Here is a 17,500-nt window from a genome sequence, read left to right as displayed (position 1 = left end):
CGGCGTGCTAATGTCTCTGCCAACTCGCCGCCTTGATATATATACATATATATATATATATATATATATATATATATATATATATATATATATATATATATATATATATATATATATATATATATATATATATATATATATATATATATATATATATATATATATATATATATATATATATATATATATATATATATATATATATATATATATATATATATATATATATATATATATATATATATATATATATATATATATATATATATATATATATATATATATATATATATATATATATATATATATATATATATATATATATATATATATATATATATATATATATATATATATATATATATATATATATATATATATATATATATATATATATATGTATATATATATATATATATATAAGTATATGCATATATATGTACATGTATGTGCATACCTTCATCTACATGTACACATAGATACATAACTGGGTACATGACGTGGCAAACGAACATGGTCAAAATGATAAACAAGGTACAACAAACAAGCAAGCCACATCTCCTTCATCAGCTGCCACTATTAAAACACCGGCGTTTCGAAGAATTAAGGCAGTACGCATCGTTGAAATGGTTCTTCCCACGAACACAAATTAAATTGTTTTCGTGGAGGGTAGTGGCGGACGGAAAACAAGACAGGAAAACGGAACGGTGAAATAAACAAACAAGCAAAAAGGCTGTACAGCCAGGCGTGATGTGTGTATGTACTGAACGCTGTGAAACACGAACAGGAGGGGCAAAGAAGTCCTTGCGAGCTTAGGGAGTCTAAGAACGAAAAGAAATAGCAGCCGGATACACGTGACTAAGGCTGTGTAAAGAGAAAGAGTAGCAGAGGGAAAATAAGGGGAAGAAGTAGAATAAAAGTGAGCAACGACAGGTAGAGAGATATAGTAGTAGTAACGGTGAGAGGCGAAGGACGAGCAACAAGAGATAGAGATATAGTAGTGACAGGGAGAGGCGAAGAACAGTAGAGGGAAGAATGAGAGGGGGAGATAGATATAGAGATAGAGAGAGTCGCGTTAGAAAAATAGTTAAAACTTACTGTACAAAGGTTAACGCGTGCGTTCTGTCGTGATACAAACAATATATGAGTATATGCATATATATGTACGTGTATGTATATACGGTCATCTACATGTACATATAGATACATAACTAGGTACATGACGTGGCAAAATATATATATATATATATATATATATATAGGCATGCATGCATAAATTTGTATGTGCATATATGCGTATATATATGTGAATATATATATGTGGCTGTGTGGTAAGTAGCTTGCTTACCAACCACATGGTTCCGGGTTCAGTTCCACTGCGTGGCAACTTGGGCAAGTCTCTTCTACTATAGCCTCGGGCCGACCAAAGCTTTGTGAGTGGATTTGGTAGACAGAGACTGAAAGAAGCCCATCGTATATATATATGCGTGTGTGTGTGTGTGTATGTGAGAGAAAGTTGGGGGTACAACAGGTGTTGCCACCACCCCTTAGGTGTTTTCGCTCAATAAACATTCACAACGCCCGGTCTGGGAATCGAAAACGCGATCCTCCTACCGCGAGTCCGCTGCCCTAACCACTGGGCCATTATGCCCCCACATGTACATAATACATATTTCATAATTTTAATAATTAAAAACACTTTAATTTGAGCAATATATTATATAACTGTTTAAAGTTACATATTTGTATGCATTTTTGATTATTTTTTAGTGTATCGACGTTTCTAAATATATTCTTTTGTTATTCTTCATATAGACTTCATCGATATCTCCACGTATCAGTATAAATTCGTAACAGAAATAATATTAACTCGTTATTTCCGCAATCTTTGTCAATGTGTTAGTCTTTGTATGTTCATTTTTATATGGGGCTGTGTGACATGAAAGTCTGTGAATGAACAGTCAATCTCTACTTTATTGCAAAATCGCTCAGGGAAATTTGTAAATATGTAATCAGGTAACACTAGTATTGTTATGTGTAACGTGCCAGCAGGTGTAAACAAAGTCTAATTCTGAAGTAGTTCGATTAATAACATGAATGCCTTCAGTTCTTTCTTTTTGTCTATTTTTTATTCTGCGTATTAATTCATTATTTTGTTGGCGCTTGCATTCTTTTCTTGCCTTCGAGTTAATTAACTTTGTTTTCTCATATTTTTATTAATATTATGTATTCGTCTTTGATAAAGTGTTAAGTGCATATGTCTATCTAGATGGGGTTTTTTGCTTATATATATATATATATATATATATATATATATATATATATAAGCAAAAAACCCCATCTAGATAGACATATGCACTTAACACTTTATCAAAGACGAATACATAATATATATATATATATATATATATATATATATATATATATATATATATGAGTATATGCATATATATGTACATGTATGTACATATATATATATATATATATATATATATATATATATATATATATATATATATATATATATATATATGAGTATATGCATATATATGTACATGTATGTACATATATATATATATATATATATATATATATATATATGTATGTATGTATGTATGTATGTATGCATGTATGTGTATATGTATATATGTATATATGTGTATACATATATATATATATGTGTGTGTCTGTCTGTCTGTCTGTATGTCTGTCTGTGTGTACAATATGCATACATATGTATATATAAACATAAATGCGTGTACATATGATCTCATATATATATTAATATATATATAAATATGTAGGTATATGTATATATATATATATATATATATATATATATATATATATATATATATATATATATATGTGTGTGTGTGTGTGTGTGTGTGTGTGTGTGTATGTATGTATGTATGTATGTATGTGCATGTATGCGTATGCGGTAGCTCTCTCACTCGTGAACCATTAAAGATATGACAACTGAAGAGAGAGAGAGAGAGGGAGGGAGAAAGAGCTGCTCCAGTAGTTAGCTGGTGATATGTATATATTTATATACATGAATATTTATATATGTATGAGTGTGTGTGTGTGTGTGTGTGTGTGTGTGTGTGTGTGTGTGTGTGTGTGTATGTGTGTGTGTGTGTGTGTGTGTGTGTGTGTGTGTGTCTATGTTGTATAATATATGTATGTACACACACTCACTCACATTTATGTATATATATATCGTTCAATTAATCTATCTATCTACATAGATAGATAGATAGATAGATAGATAGATAGATAGATAGATAGATAGATAGATAGATAGATAGATAGATAACTTTCTTTTATTAGCCACACAGGGCTGCACACAGAGGGGACAAATACAACTGTGGAGTTTTTCTTTAAGGAAAAAAGAAATCCGATCAAAAGGGATCGGTAGGGGGCAAAAAAAAATGGGGTATCGTATATCACAGAAAATGTCAATTGTGTAAACTGGGGAAACATTGGGTTTATCCATGGAGAGAAAAGCCTACGGAAAAGACCATGGTAACCTCAGCAGGGAATAGACACATGAGAGCGAAGTGCTCTCTCTCTCTCTTTTTTTTAAAATTTTTTTTAGATAGATAGATAGATAGATAGATAGACAGATTGATAGATAGATAGATAGATAGATAGATAGATAGATAGATAGATAGATAGATAGATAGATAGATAGATATAATGTATGTGTGTTTATATTTGCGATGAATAAGTTTACACTACATTACTTATGCAGGTGCATGAGTACCACAAATGTGGTATTTAATATACACATACGTTGGTAAATATCTCTCCTCTCCCCACTCCTCTCATTACACTATTTATTATCAATACATTTATGCTGAAGTGTATTTAGGCACAGGCTAATATTTGTTTTCGTAAACAGCGGTTTCTCTGAGTTTATTGTCTCTCATAATATTTGCATAACTTTCTTTACTTTCCTTACTTATATCGTCTACATAGCATTTGATAGTTTATACTATACACACTGGAGGCGCAATGGACCAGTTGTTAGGGCCGCAGATTCGCGGTTGTAGGATCGCGGTTTCGATTCCCAGACCGAGTGTTGTGAGTGTTTATTGAGCGAGTGACTCCATCAGTGGGTGGTGGAAAACCCTGCTGTACTCTTTCACCACAATTTTTCTCTCGCTCTTTCTTCCTGTTTCTGTTGTTCCTGTATTTCAAAGGGCCAGCCTTATCACATTCTGTGTCACGCTGATTCTCTCCGAGAGTACACGTGTCTATGGAGTGCTCAGCCACTTGCACATTAATTTCACGAGCAGGCTGTTCCGTTGATCAGATCAACTGGAATACTCGTCGTCGTAAACGACGGAGTGCCGTGACCATACACACCATTTTAGATCAGTTACAGAAGTATATTAGTTATACTGCCTGTCTTATTCTTGATGCAGCCCCATCCCCGTGCCTTCTAGCATGTTTTGGATTGTGATCATGTGATCACTAAACGCATAGTGTGTGTGTGTGTGTGTGTGTGTTTAGTGGAGGCGCGTTGCCTAGCGGTCAGAGTGTTGCACTCACGGTAGCGAGATCGGGCTTTCGATTCCCAGACCGGTCGTACGTTGTGTTTTTAAACAAAACCTTCCGCTTCACGTTACTCCATTTCCCTCAGCTATAAACGGCTAACACTGCCACGGATTGGCATAAAAGGGTGAGACAATGACTCATGCAAATCATTCAAACGGATATGATCTCGCGAGCCACGTTTTGTATTCAGCGATCGAAAGGATGAATATTACAAGACATATCGTGGACCTCGGCTTGTTGGGACTGGTAATTCTACTACGTCGAAGGATGATGATGTGTGTGTGTTTAAATATGTGTGTGTTTGTGTGTATATGTTTGTGAAACTCTGGATTAATGTAAGAAACTAACGTTTGTCTACCGCTCAGTGTGCTTTAAGCCTTTTATTTTTCATATTATTTTTAGTATTTTATTTTCATTTAATTAATTTTGAAAGTAATGAAAACTTTAGAAAATAACTTTGTCATTACTAAGCTGAAGTTTGGTTCATAAATTCAACAGGAAATCTTGAGGGAAGTTTTAAGTTCGATGACTTTAGAGTAGGAAATTTGAATCCTAAAACCAAGTGAAGATCTAACAGTTGGTATCAAAACAGATAATTTAGATTACTTCAGAGAAACAGGAGTGGTATCTAGAAGGTTAGCATCATACGCGTTAACTCTTCTCACATATTTTCGTTGAAATACACTGAATTTTGTTTCAATTAATTTCGAAACTCATGACGAATTTATGAAAATTACCTTGTCGTTATTAAGCCGAAGTTTGGAACATAAATTCTACAGGAAATTTCGGTGGAAAGTTTTAATTTAGATGTTTTTAAAACTCTAGGGCTTTATCATAGGGTCGGTGCCAAACGGATTCATATCGGACGTGTTAAGTTTGATATCGAAAGAGTTAAGCCGATATCTCGCGGTTTGATATCGAAACAATGAGGGGACAAATGAGCCAACGTAGGAGTCTCTACGCAGCCTCTTTACATGTTAGAAATAGCCGTCAAATTGCCTTAAATAACACACACACACATCTGTAACAATTGAATACATAGGACAATGTATTCCTAAATATAAAACCTACAAAATGGTCACGCTTGAAACGTTTATTGATTATAGGTTTACTGGATTAGGAATGGCCTAGGGTTAAAGAAGAACAACGATAACTACTACAACTAATGCTTACTTTTGCATTAGCGGTGGATTGGATTGAGAAGGACATCGGATATGATACCTTGTAGTAATTAATTATAGCATCATATGTCCCGCTCGTATTGATTTTCCCGCTGATATCGATTTTCTTTTGCTCTCCAGTAATCGATACTGTCGCTGCCGATAATATACGGAACCATTTCCATGCAAATTTCTGGCTATATTTCAATGAAAGAAGTTAGTAATTCTTTCGAAATATGTATATATATATGTGTGTGTGTGTGTGTGTGTGTATATGTATGTATGTATATGTATGTATGTGTATATATATATATATATATATATATATATATATATATATATATATATATATATATATATACTTAATATATATATATATAAATACAGTGTATATTTAAACACATCAGAGAGATGTCCATAATAGGACATCTAACCTGCTAGAAGGAGCAGTCAAAACTCCAAACCACAATTAGGGATAATTTCGAAAGGGAATGAAAAATAAAAACATTTACCATCTATTTTCCGAACCATGGTTTCGAGCTATTTTTAGCAAAATAAGATATTTTGCAAGGCCAGCTATCATCAGCGGAAAAGCCAAGATTAACATATAAATACGAGGCACTACATAGAAACATGCCACGTTTTTTTTTTTGGGGGGGGGGGGTGACTTCTCCCTAAATATACATATACGTTCATGGCTGGAGGGTATATCAGCCGAAACGTTGTGTTAACAACAAACAAGATGAGGACAAATATCCGTCAAATGTAAATAATGAAAATAATGTACATAATTCTTCATCTCTTAAATATAGAACAATATTTTCCTTTAAAAATGTGTATTTATTTCATCATTTTGTATAATCACCAAGAAATGTGATAAAAGTTTAATAAGGAGTGGTTGTGTGGTAAGTAGCTTGCTTACCAACCACATGGTTCTGGGTTCAATCACACTGCGTGGCACCTTGGGGAGGTGTCTTGTCTCAGGTCGAGCAAAGCCTTGTGATTGGATTTGGTAGACGGAAACTGAAAGAAGCCTGTCGTATATATGTGTGTGTGTGTGTGTGTGTGTGTGTGTGTGTGTGTGTGTGTGTGTGTGTGTGTGTGTGTGTGTGTGTGTGTGTGTCCCAACATCGCTTGACAACCGATGCTGGTGTGTTTACGTCCCCGATAAGAGACCGATAGAATAAGTGCTAGGCTTACAAAGAGTAAGTCCTGGGGTCGATTTGCTCGACTAAAAGGCGGTGTTCCAGCATGGCCGCAGTTAGATGACTCAAACAAGTAAAAGAATAAAAGAATAATAATTATCTTTTGTATGCCAATTTTTCTGAGAATATCCATAATGGCAAATACATACTTCCAAATCTACCCGCCATATGATGGAAGCTTTATGTTTTCTAATGTGTTCAATCCTGCAAAGAGGGATATCTTCAACTGATGGACTGCGATTCCCCTTCAGGACCAAAACGTTTGTAAACGCCCCACACCAGATAATTTCCTTCTATGTGAGAGTACTAATCCGCTACATGAGGCAGTGATGTTACTAAATACGCTCACACATATCAGAGCACCACCAGAATACTGTCATCAGTTGTATTATACATATAACTGCCCGGCTGTTTCTATTTCACTGCTTCACCAACCGCTAAAGGGAGATAACTATGATGTTATTGTATTTATGTCCCTTGGTAACTATAAGCTAAAATGCTATTGTCTGTTATATGGCAGGTAATAGTTAATAATCTATTTCACTCTGTTTAACCAACCCATGAAAGGAGATGGCTTTGAGCTTCTTGCATTCATGTCTTTGTTTTAAACACTGAAAAGGGTGATAGAAGACTGCTGGGAACATATTTTTCAACTGTCAGTAATACAGAATAACGTTATATATGGAATAAATTGATAGCGAAACAATAACATTGTTATTAATAACATATATATATATATTCCAAATGTACAAATAATATATTCGCTCTGAATTCATTTTAACATCATATATATGTGCGTGTGTCTATATTCTGAAAATATCCAAAGCTACCTGCCATATGATGGGAGCTTTCTAATGCGTTCAATCCTGCAAACAGTGAGTGTGTGGTAAGTAGCTTGCTTACCAAACACATGGTTTCGGGTTCAGTCCCACTGCGTAGCATCTTGGGCAAGGGTCTTCTGCTATAGCCTCGGTCCGACCAAAGCCTTGTGAGTGGATTTGGTAGACGGAAACTGAAAGAAGTCTGTCGTATATATGTGTGTGTGTGTGTGTGTGTGTGTGTGTGTGTGTGTGTGTGTGTGTGTGTGTGTGTTTGCGTGTCTGCGTTTGTCTACCCCCAAAATATCGCTTTACATGCGATGCTGGTATGTTTACGTCCCCGTAACTTAGTGGTTCGGCAAAAAGGACCGATAGAATAAGTATTAGGCTTACAAAGAATAAGTCCTGGGGTCGATTTGCTCGACTAAAAGATTCTGCTCAAATGACTGAAACAAGTAAAAGAATAAAAGAATAAAAAAATAAAAGAATAAAGGAATAAAAAAATAAAAGAATAAAAGAATAAAAGAATATTGAAAATAGTTATTTAAATAGTATTCTTTCACAGTGAAATTTGAAAAATATAAAAATATAGTGATCCGAATGCATATACCTTTTTAACATTATTTGTTAATTAACATCAATTGAGAAAAGAATATTTCCCAAATTACCCTACGTAACAAGAAATACTAGATGTTGATATAATCACAGGCGTTTTAGGTTCGCCAAATACTTCTCCGCGGTCACCAGACACACTGCAAATACTCAAGTCTTCCTCAAATCACACATCAGCGTCTTGAATGACAGGACTCATTTATCTTCCATCTTTATCTTTCCTTGTTTCACGTGTTGGACAGTGACCATGCTGAGGTAACACTGCCTTGAAGAGTTGAGGATTCAACCTCAGTACTTACATTTTTTTCAAGTCGGGTATTTACCCTGTTGCTGTCTTTTATCGAACCAATGGGTTACGGGGAGCTGAACACACGAACACCGGTTATCAAACGGTGATAGGGGAGAAACACAGACATAAAGACACACACACACACAAACACACACATGTATATGTATACATATATATATATATATATATATATATATATATATATGTATATATGTGTGTATATATGTATATATATATGTATATATATGTATATGTGTGTGTGTGTGTGTGTGTGTGTGTGTGTGTGTTTGTTTGTGAGTGTGTGTGTGTATGTATGTATATATCTATGTGTATATCTGTGTGTATACCAGCTAACTGACACCTACTAAATAGACTGGCTTCCACCACCCACAACATATATCCCTTCAGACGCATTATACTTCCACACACACATCACACACCACTCGCTAATATAAAGCCCCTCCCCCACGACCTTAACCAATACACAAAGAAATCAGACTAACGAACACAATTATATTATATCTACTTATACCTCTGGAAAAAATTCTACATATGACACCAGTACCCCATCCATACAGGAGTACCACACTTAATAACGCCCACATATCCCACAAACACTTCAAGATAACTCTTACCGGCTTTACTGCGAATCCAACCAAGGGACATAACTCCTAACCAAATCCCCAGCCCTTTTTCGTTTCACCACCTTTTCCACGGCAACCATATACAGGATGTGTCAATTCACCTTCAACAATAGAGAGCAGTCGACATATTCCCTCCCATATAAGCTAACTCTGATGAGCGTAAGGTTATATAATTGGAATGTTATATAACACACCATGCGCGATTGGTAAGATCAGCCGTGATGGATAAGCGTGGGAGGGGGGTAAACAGTTTAGATGCTTGTTTCTCTGGAGACTTTCAGAATGATGTAGACGCCTCTGATGAGAAACCAGTAGGGTTCGAAAATAGATTAAGGTTGTTCATCATTTCTTTTCAGTCTGCGGGAAAATGGCTAAAATTTGCCCTTTTTATAATTATACCATATGTTACATATATATATATATATATATATATATATATATATATATAATAGATTTATGTATGTAGATGGCTAGCAGTGATCTCAAAGCGACCCACCCGATGACGTGCAGTAACACATATTTATATAATAATGTTGTTGGTACTCCGTCGCTTACGACGTCGAGGGTTCCAGTTGATCCGATCAACGGAACAGCCTGCTCGTGAAATTAACGTGCAAGTGGCTGAGTACTCCACAGACACGTGTACCCTTAACGTAGTTCTCGGGGATATTCAGCGTGACACAGTGTGACAAGGCTGACCCTTTGAATTATAGGCACAAAAGAAACAGGAAGTAAGAGTGAGAGAAAGTTGTGGTGAAAGAGTACAGCAGGGTTCGCCACCATCCCCTGCCGGAGCCTCGTGGAGCTTTAGGGGTTTTCGCTCAATAAACACCCACAACGCCAGGTCTGGGAATCGAAACCGCAATCCTATGACCGCGAGTCCGCTGCCCTAACCACAGGGCCATTGCGCCTCCACATTTATATAATAATATTTGTGTGAAATACTCAGCAATTAACAGCTGGAGTTAAAGCGCAGAAGCAATTATAGTGATTTGAACCAAAGCCAATTCATTCCATCTTTTTGTATTATGTTCTTTTTTTATAAATACTATATATAATACTTGGATACTTAGATAACGTTCCGCCAGAACTGGTGCCGGACATGACTAACCTAATAGAACCACCTGGAAAAGGTATTTAATGTTCACATTTTTCTCATTCTTTCGCCAAGATTTTCTTATACAAATTCACTTGCATGGCATTATTACGTCCCCAGCAATCGAAGGCATTAAAGCAAATAGCCGTACAATGGGACTGAACTTTTAACTATGTGCTTGTGAAGCGAAGTTCCTAACTACGCAATATTTCTCTATTTTTTCTCTACCTATCTGCCTATTCAACTACTAATTTATCTACCTATCTCTCTATGTATGCATGTAATTTATCTATTTCTCCCTAAATATATAACATATTTTTTATGTGAAAATATGTATATATATATATATATATATATATATATATATATATATATATATATATATATATATATATATATATATATATATAAATACCCAATAGCCGAAACCTGGTTTGTGGATATCCCTAATTGCATGATATTTTTATTTGTGCTGTTAAATGTTTTAATTCTTTCTGTTTTCCTCGCATACTGTTTTTCTCTGTTATATTGGTGCGCTACGGTGGATTATTTAAGACTTAGCTCTTATTTCTAGCAGGTAGATGCTCATTAAGCATAATTACGCTTCGTGCAAATTTATAATTCATAGCTCTTTAAAGCTATTATAACTGCGTTCCACCCATGCCACTGCTGGTGATATCATCAAATTTTGAATTCATCCACAGATGATATGAACAGTAGTGACATCTAACTTCGATTCTCAGTGTTTGAATGTTTCATTTATATATATATATATATTATAGATTTAGGAAAAATGAACTCATCGATGAAAATCCACTAGTGGATTTTCATCGATGAGTTCATGAACCTTGGTTCATTTCCCTAAAACTATATATATATATATATATTTAATACTGTGAAACTTAATTTAATTTTAATTTTTAATAAATTGATTTTAATTAAGTTTTTACCTATAATTTTGGATTTTTATCCCTAATATTATTATTATTATTATTATTATTATATATATATATATATATATATATATATATATATATATATATGCCCTTCAAAACGAGGCTTTTGTCCCTCCATATTTTAAAGTTTCAGGCCAGCAGTGTTTGGGGTCTTAAAATACGCCGTAAAGTTAAGCCCCTTATGATCGGGAAACCCAGAGTAACCCCATAAACCGGCCTACCCCACTGCATCAGCATGGCCGCAGCTCTAAGCTGAAACTTTAAAAAAAATAAAAAATAAATAAATAAATAAATAAATTAGAAAATAAAAATATACATATATGTGTGTGTGTATATATATATATATATATATATATATATATATATATATATATATATATATATACAGACACACAAAGGTACATGTGTGTATATACGAACATATGCGTGTGTGTCTATGCACACCGGCGTAAGATCATAACATAACTATATATACATATATATACATATATATATATATATATATATATATATATATATATATATATATACATATATACACAGAGAGAGAGATAGAGAGAGAAACAGAGAGAGAGTGAGAGAGCGAGAAAGAGACGGAAAAGATAAAAAGGGGAGAGAGAGAAGGAAAATATATACTTTATTGAATGTAATCTAGGAGTGTTGTCTAAGCCATTAGTGATTGCGTTGCTGACCGCTTAGAGACTATTTCTGAGAAGTATTCATACAAGTTAATAGCATCGTTTAACCTTGAGAATAAAACTTGTGACGAAGACACCATACACACACACACACATTCATATGTATATTTTATACGTACATGGACACACAGTCATATATATATAAGCACATACATATATATGTGTGTATATATATCAAATATATATATATACATATAAGCACACACACACACACACACACACACACACACATATATATATATATATATATATATCGATTGTAATGTTATCTATATGTATTATATCATAAAGTATATAGAAAAAAAAACCTGTGCTCTGAACTTAATACGTCTATCAGTTTTAACTACTCTAGTCATAAATCATGTCAGATATACGATTCATAATAGTTTTACGTTGGCTTTTTGGGGATAATTTATATTTGGTTCTTTTTTATATTGATTTTTAGTTTGTCTAGTTAGGCGTAAGGCGTGTTGTTTAGAGGATCATTACAGTCGTTTGAATCGACCCAGTATATTACCGGTAGGTGCAGTATAGACTTGGTGGGTGGGAGGATGTAGAAGTCAATAATATCGGAATTTTAACATCAGATGCACTGGGGTGGAACTAAATATTCTATGACATTTATTCCGTTACACTACTCGGCTGTTATTATCGATTATAACATCACACTCTTGTCCAATGTTAGTAAAGTATTATTTATATATATATCCACACATACCTACACACAGTCAAACAAACAGACAGACACATATACATATATATATATATATATATATATATATGTGTGTGTGTTATATTACATACATATATATGTACGTATATATATGTATATGTATATATATATATATATATATATATATATATATATATATATATATATATATATATATATATATATATATATATACATATATTTATGTAGATATATGGTATAATATATGTATCAAAATATACATTATATAATTCATATATGTATATAATATATATTATACTACAACATCTGTATGTACATACACTCTTTTACTTGTTTCAGCCATTTGACTGCGGCCATGTTGGAGCACCGCCTTTAGTCGAGCAAATCGACCCCAGCACTTATTCTATCGGTCTCCTTTTGCCGAACCGCTAAGTTACGGTGACGTAAACACACCAGCATCGGTTGTCAAGCGATGTTGGGGGACAAACACAGACACACAAACATACACACACACACACACACGCACACACACACACACACATACACATATATATATATATATATATATATATATATATATATATATATATATATATATATACGAAGGGCTTCTTTCAGTTTCCGTCTACCAAATCCACTCACAAGGCTTTGGTCGGCCCGAGGCTATAGTAGAAGACACTTGCCCAGGGTGCCACGCAGTGGGACTGGACCCGGAACCATGTGGTTTGTAAGCAAGCTACTTACCACACAGCCAATATAGATAGATAGATAGATAGATAGATAGATAGATAGATAGATAGATAGATAGATAGATAGATATATGTATTCATATCTATTTATGTTTTAATAATATATATTATATAATATATGTATGAATGTATGTATGTATGTGTGTACGCACGTGTTTGTAAGCTTTTGTGTGTGCGTGTATGTGTGTATGTGTGTGTATGCGTGTGTATGTGTGTGTGTGTGAGAGAGAGAGAGGGAGAGAGAGAGAGAGAGAGAGAGAGAGAGAGAGAGAGAGAGAGAGAGAGAGAGAGTATAGCATATCCATTTACCTCAGTGTCATTACATCCTCTGTTTTTTTATTCTGACCACTAAAGACAAGCCAGCCAGGCGAGGATAATCATTCTTCTAGCTATCTCAATGTTTGCTCGCTTGAGACCATGCAATACCTTCTTTGTATTTCAGTATTAAACAATAAAAACTCTGTTTAAATTTACAACCATCACTACCGCCACAGGGTTATAATAGCATTCTTCTTGTTGTTGCTGATGTTGCTTCTTCTTGTTGTTATTGATGTTGCTTTTAACCCCAGGTCAGACTTCATCGGGCAGGCTTATAGATATCAAAAGTTGTCTAGCCATGACCATTTCGTCTGTTTCTTTCGGACATAGTTGTTGTTGCTTAAACCTAGACCAAACTTGAACAAACAGTCAAATGATATCAAAAGTGTTCCAGCCATGACCATCTCGTCTACTGCCTTCAAATATAATGTTGTTGTTGTTGTTGCTGTTTATTCCCAGCTCAAACTTGATCAGGCAAGCCTACAGATATCAAAAGTTGTTCCTGCCAAGACAGCTTCAATTTTTTTTTCAGATCATGCTATTTAAACTATGCAAGACGGCGAATTAGCAGAATCATTAACATACCGGGTAAAATGTTTAGCAACATTTCGTCCGTCTTTACATTCTGAATGCAAATTCCGCCAAGGTCGACTTTGATTTTACCCTATTCGGAGTCGATGAAATAATTACCAGCTGAACACTGAGGTCATCGAGTGGCTCACCTCCCAAACAAAACTTTCATGCCATGTTCCTAGAGTTGAAAGGTTAAATATAAAGAGGTTCTTCCCAGCCATTATAGCCACAAATATGCAAGTGAATCAAAAGGGACTGGTGAACTCATAACAAATACCTCTTTTCAATATCCAAAAACGTAATGGGTCGCATGGTGTGAATCATTAGAGGTGGGGTTTATTGGGGTGACGGATGAAAACCTTCAGGTGAGCAATGGTTGGTAGTTTATACTGCATTTTCTTTCTTGGTGGGGGTGGGCATTTATTTTTGTGGTGTATCTTTTAGCATTTACTCGTTTCAGTCATTAGACTTCGGCCATGCTGAGTTACCGCTTTGAAGAATTTTGGCCGAAAGAATCGGCCCCAGTACTTTTTTAAGCCTGGTATTTTTTCCATTGTTTTTTTTTTTGTATTTTGCCGAACCGCTAAGTACGAGAACGTAAACACACCAACACCGGTTGACAAGCGGTGGCGAGGAGCAAGCACAGACACAAAACCACGCACGCATACACACATACACACACTCACATACACATACACACACTCATACATACAGGTCCTGCGCCAGGTCCTGCGTTCTGATGCTTTGTTTTCCAAGAAGAAAAGGGAATTGTCTTTTAGAATGTCTTTGAAGCGCAAGAGTAGCCTTCCAACTGACCTACCTGTTGGCAATTGGCCAAACAGTAGTTGCTTCGGAATTCGGATATCACTCATACGTGAAAGATAACCTGACCATCTAAGGTGTATTTTGATGACGATGGTTTCAATACCTGATATATTGCATTTTGTTAGTACCCCACCGTTATGAATATGGTGAACCGGCTTTATGTTGGAGACAGTACGCAAGCATCGCACGTGTGTGTGTGTATGTGTGCGCGCGCGCCTATATATATGTATGTGTGAGTGTGTGTGTGTGTGTGTGTATATATATATATATAGTAAAATGACTGACTTGTTTATTTTTTATACCTCTTAGAAGTTTTGACCAATCTGCATGTAGCTTAAACGTCACGGATTGCCGGGCACACCAATATTACTGGCATAGATCCCGCATTTATTTTAACCAATTAGCTTGCGGTTTACATGTAATGGTTTTATGAGTGAGCAAACTTAGTCGGTCATTTTACTACAGTTGTCAAGAACTCAACTGTCAGTTAAATACATTTTGAAATCTGATGATTACTACGAACTAATTGAACTTTGTGAATATTACAAATTATTTTTTAATGTTTAACACATTTCAACATTGTAAAAGTTTTTTTTTAAATACAATAATAAAAAATGTGAAAACCAAGCCTTGTTTTAAGTTTATTCAACTGATATATTATTCTATACACATTTACACAAATTCGGAAAAAGTGTGTGCGTGTGTGTACACATGATGGGCTTCTTTTAGTTTTCGTAAGAAAGTTTGCCAAGGTGCAACGTAGTGAGGCTGAACACGAAGCTACGTGGTTGGGACGCCTGCATTTACATTATATTCCATATAATGCACCTAACATTAAAAACAGTGAATTGATTGAATCGTTGCAGCTTTGGACAAAGTACTCCTTATTGACTGCAGCTCTTTTCGAATCCTACCCCAAGCAACTGTAGTTTTCTTTATTTCAGTACGGTAATTTAAAGAACAATAAAGAACTTGTCTGTTGATGTTGTTGATATGAACTGCTACACAATCTCCTTATCTGTGTTAATGTTAGAAGTCATTGTTAGAGTCTATTAACATCGTTCTAATTTATACTAAGATGAACTAGCAAACATCATAAATTATACCTTGCGGTATATATTCCAGTTCTCTTCGTACTGAGGTTATATACAGTCGAAGTCAACTTTGCCTCCTCATTCTTCGGAGTCGATAAATAAAGTACTTGTTCTGTGCTTCGGTCGCTTCTTTGCCCTTCTTTCTGTCTATCTGTCGCTCTGAAAGACATTGGCTGTCTCTAACTCATAGTATGATGGACTCCACTACATTTAAAGTTTTTCGAGCTACACCGTACATTACAACAGCGCCCCTACGGCTCCATAAAGACTTAAGTTCCATAGGCAAGGGACTACTAGCGAATCAAATTACGAAGTCACGCGACCAAGCTTGCATCTAACATTGTCTTCTTGGTTGTATAAGCCCAAATACTTCAGGTTTCTGAATATCATCAAATACTTTAGGTTTCTGAATATCACCAAATTTTTTTAGACGATCAATTTACATATCTATACATGAATCAAATTTCGAATAAATGCCATTTACAAAATAATTAACTGGTTTTCCAAAATCAAAAATAATGAAGACTGTGGATGCATCATTTGAAGAGGAACTTCGTGATATTTACTTGGTCTTGTTATACATTTTTTCAATCCCAGACAACAGCTGACACTCAACAAGGTTCAAGTGAAGCTCGCAATGGAATATTGTTCCTATATCTTGGATGGTGCTGTTGCTACACACGCCGACATCTTGAACAGCATCCAGAGAAGGGTCACTCTAACTGGAATTTAATCATTGACGGACATAACCAGTCCTTTATCCGCAGCCGTGTTACCACCATTGTTTGTATTTTCTATCGCTAATGGCCTCACTTCCTCCGAGATGACTGATCTCATACTTCCTCCATTCAGGCACTTCCGACCCACTCGTGTCTCTATCTCTCGTCACCTTCTGTGCATCCAATTCCCTCGGTCCCCGCACTAACCCAGCCCTTTCTCTCCAAAACACCATCCCACTGGACTCTTCTCTCGACACATGTCCTTCCTGCAGTTGCTACGGTTTAAATAGAACATAGCCACCGGCCTCGGAAAGTCTGCAAAAGTCATTGGCAATGTCTCTTTCTCTAAACTCAACTATTAAAGAAAACAAAATGTACGACTGTGTTCCAGTATTAGAAATTACTTCCAGTAGTAGTAGTAGTAGTAGTAGTAGCTGTCGTCGTCGTCGTCGTCGTCGTCGTTATCGTCTTGATAAGGGAAGAT

General features: G+C 35.1%; 1 protein-coding gene across 5 annotated transcripts in view; it reads left to right on the top strand.

Annotated features, from left to right (window-relative positions):
• The window catches only part of LOC106880078 (uncharacterized), a 286,274-nt gene that overhangs the window by 216,357 nt on the left and 52,417 nt on the right, over positions 1-17,500 (top strand). The window contains exon 1 of one of the 5 annotated variants that reach the window (XM_014929891.3): positions 9,877-10,427. The exons of the other annotated variants lie outside the window; for them this stretch is intronic. The gene's annotated coding sequence lies outside the window, so the exon portion shown is untranslated. Of the gene's footprint in view, positions 1-9,876; positions 10,428-17,500 lie in introns of those variants that run through there. 5 annotated transcript variants of the gene reach the window in all.

Source organism: Octopus bimaculoides, chromosome 1, assembly GCF_046866305.1.
Source record: "Octopus bimaculoides isolate indiv1 chromosome 1, ASM4686630v1, whole genome shotgun sequence".
Classification (NCBI taxonomy): domain Eukaryota; kingdom Metazoa; phylum Mollusca; class Cephalopoda; order Octopoda; family Octopodidae; genus Octopus; species Octopus bimaculoides.
Note: the sequence above shows the minus strand (reverse complement) of the source record. Positions and strands in the feature narration are given on the sequence as shown.